We start from the raw sequence: 12,810 nt of genomic DNA, 5'->3' as shown, positions 1-12,810 counted from the left end.
CTCTCCAGAGCCACTCTTTCTGAAGCAGTTGATTATTTCACTTAATGAAATACTGTCCCAAGCAATAACAAGATTACAGATAGCATCCAAGACATTCCACTTTGGCTGCAAATTGTTCCCTCCTATGTTGTGGATCAAGTACCTTATCAGGTGGGCTCTGCATTCTCCTTTGAAGTTATAAATAATGCCTTGATCCAGTGGCTGCATAAAACTTGTGGTATTGGGGGCCAAAAACAAAAGTCACATATTCGTTGACTTAAGAGTCCCAGCAGAATGTACTGTGCAGCTATCTAGAATCATCAAAATGTTTTGTTTTTTTTTTTTAATGAAGCCATTTGTAATTTGAATTTATGATCCCTAATTCTGGAATTCTTTAGAACAGTGAGAATTCCACTGTCATTCATTTTACTAATCCCTCTCAGAGCCTTATAAACTTTGATCAGGTCACCTCTGAGGTGCTTGGTTGCCAAGCTCGGTAGTCCATATAATCAGTCTTTCCTCATATAGCCATTCTTCTGCTGATCTCACCATTTGAGTTGCCTGTCTTTGGACCCTTTCAAGAAGCTCGATGTCTTTTTTCCGATGAGATCAGCATATGTGAACACAGTATTCCAAATTTGGTCTTGCACTTGCCTGATACAGTGGGACTATGACCTCCTTACTCTACAAGAAATACCAAATAAAATATTAAAAAAAAAAAAAAAAAGTTCAAAGATCAAACAATATAAACTCTGGAACCAAACAAAAAATTATAATAGATAATAAAATTTAAATGATTATTGCTTTGAAATAAAAGGCAAAAGGCAGAGAGTGAAATCTGGAGATCTTTCCAATGTAAAAAATATGAAGTGATGCAATAGTGAGACCTTTCACTGTATTCAGTAAAAAGGTAAACTGCAGCCATTATCAACCCACTGCAGGAAGCCTCCTCAACAATTCATGCTGAGGGAAAAAGACCATAATCTGCCACGCTGGTCCAGTGCGGGTTGGCAGATTGACCGTATTTAGCAGTCAGGGGCTTGAACCCCGGTCTATTCAAAGAGCGTGTGCACTCCTGTTCCTGATCACTTGGCTATGGAGGCCAATATATCCACTTAAAAGATAACAGGTTATTACAAAGAAAAATAAACATGGCAAATACCCTCTTAACTGGCATTTTATTAATGACCACAAAATTAACCATTAGATTACTCTACTATTATGCAGTATCTCATGGTTTAGGGGTTGTTTTTCCAGATAATACATGATCAGCACTACACATAGCATCTGATAATCTAAGATGCTACATGCAGTGATGAACTACAGGAGGTTTGCAAGGGTTCAGCAGACCCAACCGATAAGAAATTCTGGGTACAGCAAAACTGTTGATTTCAATATATATATAATTTGAGTTAAGTTTTAATGTATAACATGAAATGAAAGCTAGTAAAATAGCTACTCAAGAAAAACCGTTTAGCACCCATATAGGTTTTTGGTTTTTCTTGAGTAGCTATTTTACTAGCTTTCATTTCATGTTATACATTACAACTCAACTCAAATAATATACAGACGGATATAATGTTTAATCATTTTTGATGGTATTAATCAGATCTGTGACAAAATAATATTACAGATTAGAAGTAATATTATAAACTAGATATAAATTAACAATCCTATTTTCTTTTTACATACTTGGATATATATATATATATATATATATATATATTTGTGATGTAGGGCAGCTCCAGAATGGTTGGTAAATTTCACCATGGTACACCGTGATGTTACAAATAACTCTGCAAAATGTCTAGAAACTAATAGTGCGGTGTGTGTGATTCTACTGTTTAGTTGTTTTCTGGCCACTTAGCAGCAGTCATCACTAGGAAGTCTGCTTTCCAGTACCCGTCCACACCACGAGAAAGTGCGACATAACTGTACAGTGGACTAAATCACACACTCATTGGGAGTAATGCAAGTCATATGGATGTTAAAAATCCTATACTACTGGGACCAAACCAACAGCACTAGCAGATGATCCCACCTCTTCGCATGTGTGAAGAAATCAGCAAAACAAATTCCTCCCAACATGGGGCCATTGGGGAAAAAGTATGAAGAAATAAGAGAGAATTAGCAGTGGAAAATGATTCAAGAAAACAAGCTTATACAGCAACAAGGGAAGAAAAGAAAAAAATCCATTTCGCCTATCCATCCCCTCCAAGTTGGTTCTATTTCACCCATCAATTCCCTCCAACAGATTTAAAAAATAAAATAAATTACTAGATAACCCATTTGATCCTATACTGGATTCTGATTCTGTTTAAAGGAGAAATAAAATGTATTTTTTCCCCCTCACCAGGTCTCTCTCTCTCCTATAATTCTTCCAAAATTAGTGAAGCTCTTGATCAAAAATTAGCTACCTTACCACTGGTTACATAGTCTCTAGGAAAACATCACAGGGAGGGAAAACATAGAGGAATTAAGGAATAACTTAAAAACAACCACCAAAGAAGCCACAAATGCATAGATACCATTAAGAAAATATAGGTTGAGGAGGATACCTAGATTGATGAATAAGAAACTGGCATGATTAATAGAGAGAAAAAAAAATTGATGGAACAGTTACAGGTTAATGAAAAGCTTCAATACATATAGGAAATAGCTAAGTTGGCAGAAGTTGATAAGAAATCACTGCCTAAGAGAGCAAAGAAAAACTTTGACATTAAACTTCATATGTCTACATCAACAGAGCATTAAATGGATTGAGTTAGCTAATGGCATCCTTGCTCTTACTCAGGAAACACTTAAGTGACATAAATTTAAATTGAAAAGGGATGGTTTCAGGATAGATGTGCTAAAATTTGCTTTTAGCCAGATTTTAATGATTGATTAATGAACCAATTTCCATCTGGTGTTGTGGAAATATGAAAATTGAATAAATGTAAGGAAAGATTAGAGAATTGTTAAAGGGGAAGTGAAGATGTTTTTTTTTTTTTTTTTGTTTCCTTGCATCACTTGCCACTACTAATACTGTTCATAAATATTAAAAATAATAAAGGCCCATCAAACCCTAAGGAACCCCATTAATAAAATTTGCACATGAAAGGAAATGGCTATTAATCACCCCCCTCTCTCTCTCCCATCCAATAGGCCTTTACAAAATCAGATGATATAATAGACAATCTAGCCAAAATGGCAGCTGAGTTGAACAGGTATTTTTGCAACAATCTTTATAATGGAAACCAGTTTAAAAGTGAACATCTACAAATTGTGCCTGATGATGTCAGAGAAGTCCTATCTGAAAAGCTACCGAGGCTGGGAGAGTACGAAGTCGCAGTGACAGGTGATGTACATCCTGTTATATTGAAAAAGGCAGCCAATGAGTGCATCCAACTATAAGTAATGTTAATTAGATCATCATTTGATTCAGGGATTATGAGGAAGTGACCCCAAGCATTATAGTCTGGTTAATTTTACTTTGGTGTTAGAGATAACTACAAATTATTACCCTATTATGCCATAATTATTACTTTTGTTAACAGAATCATGTTCAGCAACTGATACCAGTTACTTCTTTCCTGGATATCCTATATTCAATGATCAAGCTGTCTAGAAAAGTAAAACAAGGGAGATGGTGTCATAAGAGAGTGATTTAACCTTAACTAGTCAATCAGTGATCAAGTGCCTCAAAGTGATCATTATTACTGCAGTTAAGGTTCACCAAATGAAAATTCTCCATGCAATTGATGTTAACAACATTGCCACTTTTACAGATTTCACTAGATTTCAGGATGCAATTGCAGGCAATGCCATTCATAATTGAAATGAGTTATTTGGTTTTTTTTTTTTTTTTTTTTTTTTTAGGAGCATTAGCAACTAAGGCCATATTGCTCCAGGATATGCGGTGGTCATTCCCTGACCTTTCCGCATCCTCCGTATTTGGTGGTGACGGGCTCGAACCCCGGTCTAATCAAGAAGCGTGTGCTACGCACTGCTGCTCCTTCCCACCTGGCTACGGAGGCGCCTATTGAAATGAGTTGTTTATGGTTTGAAAGCTGGGTCTTAATGAGGTAAATGAAGCCTGCTTCTAAAGAGAATGAGAGAAACTAAAACAAACTGCTTATTTTGAGATATTCATGACATTTAGGTGAGGATGTAGATTTGGTGGGTATTCTAATAGTTTAGCAGTTGAAGTTGGTTGCTATGGTGAAGAATGGGCAAAATCTGAGTTTCCATTTAATTTTTCTGTATTTTCTAATTTTGGCCTCAGTGAGCCACTTATCAGGTTTAAGGAGTCATCTTTTATCATAGTGGCAACAGAAAATAACAATCAGAGAGGGATGCCTTGTGTGAAGCTTTGCTGCACTGACTGAGTGTTAAAGATTATTACACACATCTACTGAATGTGAGCCTCCTTCAATAATTATAAGGAGGCTCACAAATATAAACTACAAGACATCAACAACATAATATATCTTATTAAATGTCAACCAGATTGCAATGCCTGTTATATAGGTAGCACCACAACAAAATATAGGTCATCTAACCATTATAATAGTTTTAAAACCAACCAATCAGGCACTGAACTCACACAACATGTATAATTACATAATCATAACCCATAATTGATTCTGATATTACCCTAATTAAATTAAATTCCAATTATAGGATACTCCAATATGAAGCCTTAGCAATAGAATGGTTTCAGCATAATACGTCACTGGAAATAATAAACACGAGATTACTGGCCAGTTTTTCAACAATATGGAGCTCGCACACTTTAAATTCCCATGTGTTTAGCATAATACATCATGGGAGCTTATATCGATCTTACCTCCACTTTCACTACTTAGCCAAATGATGATGAACATATTGAAAGTCTTTCGTTTGGACTCTTGGCTTCTAAATCTACAGTTTTAGTTTCTTCTTGTTTATACAGAGATTTATGGATGACAATCGGTGGGAAAAAGGGTGCACTTCTTTTTCCTCCTCTGAGCATATTTTAATTATTTATGTATTTTTAAAACTTTTACTTTTATCTTCTTATGGATTTCAAAAAAGTTATAAATATGGATTAAGAAGCGAATACTGGACGAAGTAAGCTTTCACTATCAATTAATTATGAGAAAATAGACAGTACTTTAAGACCTAACAATAAAAGGCTTCTAACTGTAAATTATTAATAAAATTTATGTATGTAATGATGTCTAAGGTGGCTTCCAGACTTTTGTCTATCTCCACCTGTGTACACTAGTGATTGATGCAGATCCTCTGCAAGGCAGGCCTGTAAAAGTATTATTGTATATATGTTAGTATGTGTAGTGTATTATTCTGATTCTGACTGTGCTAACTGCACAAAAATCCCACACCCACTGGCAGAAGTGCTAGTCCAATGGGTGCCAGCACATCCTACTCCCAGGCTGCCCAAATCTGTGAGCCAGCAAAAAATAAATAAATTAATTAATTAATTAAATAAAAAATAAAATAAAATAAATAAAATTAAATAAAAAAATTAATTTAAAAAAATTTAAACTCTTTTCTTCTTATGGACTTCAAAAAGTTATAAATATGGATTAAGAGGCGAGTACTGGACAAATTAAGCTTTCGCTATAAATTAATTATGAGAAAATAGCAAGTAAATAGGTGGGGGAACAATCCCCCAAACCTAAGTGCCAGCAAAAAAAAAAAACTTCCTCCAATCCTGCACTTACTATCACAGCCAATGCCCACAGAAAAAAAGAAAACAAAAACACACACTGGTGCAAGTTTGGGAGGGGAAAAAAAAAAAAAGTAACAGTATGGTTCAGAAATATCAATCAACCATCCAAAAAAAACGCCTTCTCTTTTTAACAAAAACGGCCTTTGCAAATTCCTCCAATGCAACAAATAATTTAAATTACCCAAATAATTAGTTTCATTACCATGACAGATCAGGCAATACCAGCAATAATTTATGTCTGCAATCATCATATAGTGGACAACTGTACAAAACATGTTGTTGCCAGGTTTCCTCAGCCTCACACAGACAAAATGGCTCTGGTTTTAACTTAAAATAGTATAGTTTAATTCACCGTTCCCTGTAAGCATGACAATTGTATATCGGGGAAAAACCACTTAATGTTCTTGTTATTAAACAGAAACCTGACATCAGGTATGTACAATTTAGTAGTAGTGCCTGTAAGACTATCATTCCAACTGGCTTGCCACACATCCAATAACCTCTCTAAAATATGTTTCTTTTCTTTCTTAATATCTGCATTAATATCTATAGTCAAATCTAAAATGTGAAGTGAATCCCTTTTTTTTATGAAGTAACAAAAAACTCTACAGATTACATACAAATCTAATGCCATGTGACCCAGATATAACCTGGAGAGCATGTGTAGAAACGGTCTTACACACCTTCTGTATAGCAAATAATCTTGTTCTTTGCAGTGAATATAATTTAGATTTAAATTTAGTCACACAAGTCACCCAAATAGAAGCAACATAAGTTACAACTGGAAAAAAAATTGCCTTATAGTATAGATTTAATGTCCTCCTTCCCAATCCCCATTCAACTCTAGATATTCTTACTATGGCTGCACTAAATTTTTTTATTTTGTTAATTAAGTAGTTTATGTGGGGCATAAATGTTAAATTAGAATCCAACGTTATCCCCAAATACTTATTTTGTTGCACCATAGGTACCTGTTTACTGGATATTAAAGCCCTTGGTGGTCTACCAGTGTCCAATTTGCCCTTCAAAAGCATCATTAGTTTTCTCTGAAGAAATCTTTAGTTTGTTGGATCCCACCCATGTAATTTAGTAAAAATTTGTAGAATTTGTACCTCAAACCAATGTTCTAACTCCACAGGCCTAAAGATGGGAAACAGTGTTCTCAAAACATAGCCACAATAATTGTTTAAGTGTTTGGCATAGAGGATTTTCAATTGTTAAATTTTTTTTTTTATGAAAACCCAAAAAAAGAAAGGTATCAAACCCTTCAAACCATGCACAGTACTTAGTACCGTGCATGGGTTGAAGGAGATGGGGGATGCCGGAAACTTTGCTCGAAACTAAACATGGGTTTCACCACTTCAAGCCTCCAATAAGCGAAGTGGTGATATTGAAGAGGTTGATAAGATTCATCTGCATAGCATTTCAATAATAAATTACTTAAATCTACTATGTGATATAATAGTGTAGTCTCAATCAATTAATTAGCCCACAGTGAGGTTCAGACTTAGTTTGTGTGTGAGTGTGCATTCGATCAGGCTGAAGTTAGCCTATCTATATTCATATAGCCCACACAACATGCAAATTGGCCTGTGAATACAAACTTCTACAGACAAGATACACATATACATGTGAAAAACTCTAGTACCATTAAAATAATAATTGAATTTCATCCACTGGTGGTAGTGCCTGAAACTATGAAATATTAATTAATAACAGCAAAATGACAGGACAAATCAAGCTTGTGTAGCATAATAGAATAGAATAGAATAGAATAAAATAAAATAAAATAAAATAAAATAAATAAATCAATTTTAAATTAAATTCAAAATATAAAATGAAGGCCTTCCTTCCTTCCTTCCTTTCATTTGCCTATTTCTTTCAAGTATCCAATCCCTCCTTAACTTTTGATAAACTTCCAACCTTCACAAGAGAAGATGGGAGTTTACTGCAATAGTCAATCATGCTTTGACTAATCTCAAATTAAATTTATGCCCTATTGTGAGTGTCACATGACTAGGGCCATGCAAAATATGGGAAGGGGGAAGTGAATGCAACACACCCCATGGCGCCTCCGTAGCCAGGTGGGCAGGAGCAGCAGTGCGTAGCACATGCTTCTTGATTAGACCAGGGTTCGAGCCCGTGATCATCAAATACGGAGGATGCGGAAAGGTCAGGGAATGACCACCGCCATCTCCCCGGAGCAATATGGCCCTAGTTGCTGATGCTCCTAAAAACCAAATGACAAACAAACAAAACACACCCAGGGGGACCCAAAACTTTTCTTAAATAGTATAATAGCTACAAAAAAAACAAGAAAGATGTCTCAAAACCAACCATACAGCCCCTCATACACCACTTCACACTCCTGCACATGGGTAGGCATAAATATTCCCTTGATATTTAGTTTACTCAGCCCTTTTAAGGCCTTAAACAGGTAACTGCAAATACCTGGTTTTCAAACTCTTTTAAGGCCTTAAACAGGTAACTGCAAATACCTGGTTTTCAAACAGTCTCTCATCATAAGAAAACCCCTTTGTGCCCTTAACTAATCTCACTGCTCTTCTCTGTACCTTTCCAACAGGTCCACATCTTTTTTAAAATAGCGTCTCCAAGCCTGCATGTAACATTCAAGATGCAACCTAACTTTTGCTTTGTATAATGCAATAACCTCTTTAGCTCTACTGAAGTTGCTATATATCATTGACAAAACCCCATGTGCTATCCAGCAGACTGTCAACAGTATTCAGAAAACTTCATAACAGACTGTGTAGTTACTGAATTCCTTTTCATTATCTACAATCTTGAATTTGGTAGTACCTCAGTGTGCATTACTGTAAGATTATTGCTACCCATCTGTAAGACCTTGCATTTTCCAGTATTAAACCTCAGATGCCATTTCTCAGCTCAAACTAGATATTTATCTAAGTTCTGTTGAAGTAGCATAACTTGATTACTGTCATTTAACCCCAGGGGCTCACATCTGGTGAGTATGGGCTTGGCATACCCAAGGTCCTAAGCTGATATCACCATTCTTCTCTTTCTTGGAGATTCCCTTCTACTTCTCTCTCTCTCTCTCTCTCTCTCTCTCTCTCTCTCTCTCTTAGGGTAATTCAGAATTTTTTTTTTTTTTTTTTTGGCTGGTTCAGCATAAGCCTCAGGTTTCCTTACACCATATAGCTGCTAATAATAATAATAATTAGCAATCCCTGCCCACTTTGAATCAACAGCAAACTATAAATTTGAAATACGAACTTCGATTTCATTAATGCCTATTATAAACAGTAAGGGGACAAGAAGTGAATCCTGTGGAATCCACTCATAACAGTATTCTATGAAGAACAGTCACCATTTATAACTATGATACTCTTATTACTTAGCCATCCCTTTACTTGCCCGTATAGTCAACATTGCTCCAATTTATATAACAATCTTTCCTGCAAGACCATATCAAAAGCTTTAGTGAAATCTAAGTAAGTGATGTCAAAAGTATTCCTTCTATCTGATTGTTTTGTGACAACTTCATAGTAGCTAATTGGATTAATCACATAATCTGCCCTTAACAGAGCCATACTGCAATTCCCTTATAATTACATATGACCTTGTATTGCATCCTTAACTAAGGATACCATAATTTTCCATGGAACTGAAGTATATGCACTACAAATACCATGCCAGTAATACAGAAATGGGCCCTGTCAGTATAAGCATGACAATGCTCCATTTTATACGGCAAAAGTTATACAAAACTGGTTTGTGGGCAATGATCAAAAAGTTCGAGTAGCACCAACCCAACTGAACTTGTGGGATGAATGGCATGCTGGATTAGGCTGCAGCCAAAACAGCCTTCTTACAAATGGCTCTGGTAGCTGTTCTGAAGAAGGTTATTGGCAAAACTAACATACTGTCAATGCCATCAACATGGCCAACCCTTTGAAGGCTTTCGCCTTCAAAGGGTTAGGAGATGGTAATACCCAGATGGTAGGTTTAGCATGGTTTTTAGAGAGCACAGGTGGAAAGGGACATTCTGGCAGTAAAGGAGACAAAATGTGTACTTTTGTCACTGCAGGAAGTCGATTAGTTTGTTGTTTTTTATGTTTAACTGGGGTTAGACTGTAAAGTAAGCTCTACAGGTGAAATGTAGGTGAAGTTCAAACAACACATCACTTAACTATTGGAATTAGTATTAATAATGGCAAATGATGCAGGAAACCAACTATATACAGCATCAGCAAAAAAATAATAATAAACATCACTTTTCACATCAGGGTTGAATTGATTGACAAGGCTCTCATCATGTACTTCTATTGTGCCTGGGTAAAATTGCAGTTACTTTCAAATTTAGTCATAACTTGTGACTTTTTCTAGTTGCCATCGTGGCAAAGGGAATCATGGAAACGTATCATATACAACTGTGAGGAGTACATCGATCTATGAATTGAATTGGTATCTCGGGTGAGTAATCTCAATCTTATGGCAGAAGGCTGCGAGACGATTCTAGTTGATAAATAGGAGTACTTCTTGGCTTTCCAAGCCTATGCAACTGCTATATTTCTTAGGCAGAAGACTCTTCTGCATCTGGAAGTCTTGGATTGGTAATGCGGTATGGTGTAATGCCGGATTACCTAAAGTGTTGTGGAATCGTTCTGAAAGGCTTTGCTTTGGTGGAGGCATGAGTCTGCTACATCCACTGCAACTCTAGCTCCTTGTGCTGGCATTTATGTTCTCAGCAGCTCCTTGTGCTGCTGGCTTTCCAACAAACTGAACAGATGTAGCTATTTATGATGACGTTTGGACTTTATCTGAAATTTAATTATATGTATATTTATTTTTTATGTAATTTGATTATTCTCAGTTTTTTCATATGTATCTGTTTTGGTCGTGGTAGTTTTTCCCTCCCCTCCCCATACTTGGGCAAACAGGAGAGGGAGTATATTAACCCCAGGGATTCACATCTGGTGAGTATGGGTTTGGCACACCAAGGGTCCTGAGATGGATATCATCATTCTTCTCTTTCCTGGTGATTCTCTCTCTCTCTCTCTCTCTCTCTCTCTCTCTCAGGGTAACTCAGATTTTTTTTTGCCTGGTGCAGCAAAAGCCTCTGGCTTCCTTGTGCCATATGGCTAATAATGATAATGATAATTAGAGTACTGCTAAATTATGTATAACTGACAGCAGGGTTGCCGTAGGTTGGCTGGGACCACTTTAATTAGTAAATAAAAATAAATAAAAAAATTGCCCTGTACTTGTTAAGTTTTTCCTCAGATTTTCTACTCTTAGTGATTGTCCCTCTCTTTTATTACTTCAAGGGTGTCAACCCTGTTCTTCAAGCACTCATATAAGTCCATGAGAACATTGAATTGGAACTTAATTTCCTCACTCTCCCTGCAAAGAAAACACAAAAAGACATCACCTTTGGCAGTATCATGTCTCACTAGGGATAACTCTGTAAAAAGAGAGCAAGCGGTATTGACAGTTCTCTCTTGATTCATGACATTCCTGCTAATTTGAGAGTTTTGCTTTGTTTTTATTTGATGCACAATTTTAATCAAATTTCTAAACACCACATGCACTAAGTGATAAACAGTATATTAATGATATGTTATTCCTTTGAGGGCAGTATGTACTATGCCATTGTGTTTCTATGTAACACCACTGACATTCTAAATTCATAGGTAAATACAAAAGTTAAGCTAACCTGAGTGAACAGTACCTTCAAGCTATTTTTTACTGTAATTTAAAACATTGCAATTGATTACTAAATCAGACACTATGGTTTACCGATTATGACATGATGTTCACTCCAAAATTCAGATAACAAAGGCTCTATGAATATTTATGAAATCCTTAGCTAAATAACCCCAGGGGCTCACATCTGGTGAGTATGGGCTTGGCACACTTAGGGCCATTAGATGGATATCATCATTCTTCTCTCTCTCCCTAAGGGTAACTCAGAAATTTTTTTTTGGCTGGTGCAGAATAAGCCCCAGACTTCCTTGCATCATATAGCTAATAGTAATAATAATAAGCTAAGTGATTACAATAATTTAAACTATTTATGAAGAACAATTTAGTACGATAATTAAGTAAAAAAACATTAAAATTTGCCAATAATTTATATTTTTTTTCAGGAGCAGGAATTCTCTGCAGCAAGTTGATAGAAAGTATACCCAGGAGAGAGCTGAGGTTGTCATATAGTCTGGCCCTACTATGTAGTGATGGGTATAATCAAATTATACTAACTAGTAATCCTTTAAATGATATAATTGAATGAATCATTCATATAATATGAGCATAATCGAAATAATCAATTATGACCTCTCTCCATTATACCCATTGCTGTTATGTGCATTAGAAGCCTCTTATTTTAATTTATTTATTTATTATTATTATTTTTTTTAAATTTACTGTGTGTGTGTGTGGTGTGGACTGATGTGCTGCTGATGGACAAACATGTCGGTCTTTTAATGTGAAACCCATAAAATATGAAGAGTGATGCTTGACATCATCTTAACAGATGCATTTTTTTATGCTGCATTGTAAGGGTTAATTTGTTCTCATAATCTATAATGTTTCAAATTATGAACAAATTGGAGTTTGTTGCAATAACAAGTGAACACAAGAACAGCAGTACAAAAGTTGGAAAAACCGCTATAATAATTATCATCATTCTTCTCTTTCTTAGTGATTCCCTTCTACTTCTCTCTCTCTCAGGGTAATTCAGATTTTTTTTTTTTTTTTTGCCTGGTGCAGCATAACCTCAGGCTTCCTTGCACCATATGGCTAATAATAACAATAATATCTGTGGCACACGGGGGGGGAGGGGAGAAATCATCCTCCCTCAAAGGGTCTCCACAAAAACATAAAATAGGAGGGAACAACAAAAAAATTTTAAATATAAATAAATAATAAAGAAGTAAAATACAACTGAAGTGATAAATTTCTAAATGGCTCTTGTAGTAAATTACATATTACACTTGGAAATTTCAGTAATTAAGTAGCTATTCTGGTGATGTACAAACTAAAGTTTCATACCCTTTATCGCCTCTTAAAAGTGCAGTGAAGTTTGCAATGGCATTTACTGGTTCGTATATATTGGTTTCCACTTGGCAAGC

The 12,810-nt window shown here is 35.7% G+C and overlaps 1 protein-coding gene across 7 annotated transcripts in view; it reads right to left on the bottom strand.

Moving 5' to 3' along the window:
• Positions 1–12,810, bottom strand: part of LOC150084231 (peripheral plasma membrane protein CASK-like) — a 1,403,586-nt gene that overhangs the window by 172,179 nt on the left and 1,218,597 nt on the right. The gene's annotated exons all lie outside the window — the stretch shown is intronic.

The sequence above is a fragment of the Mastigoproctus giganteus genome, chromosome 6, assembly GCF_048544385.1.
Source record: "Mastigoproctus giganteus isolate SK-2022 chromosome 6, ASM4854438v1, whole genome shotgun sequence".
Lineage (NCBI taxonomy): Eukaryota > Metazoa > Arthropoda > Arachnida > Uropygi > Thelyphonidae > Mastigoproctus > Mastigoproctus giganteus.
This window is presented reverse-complemented; position numbering and strand designations above follow the sequence as displayed.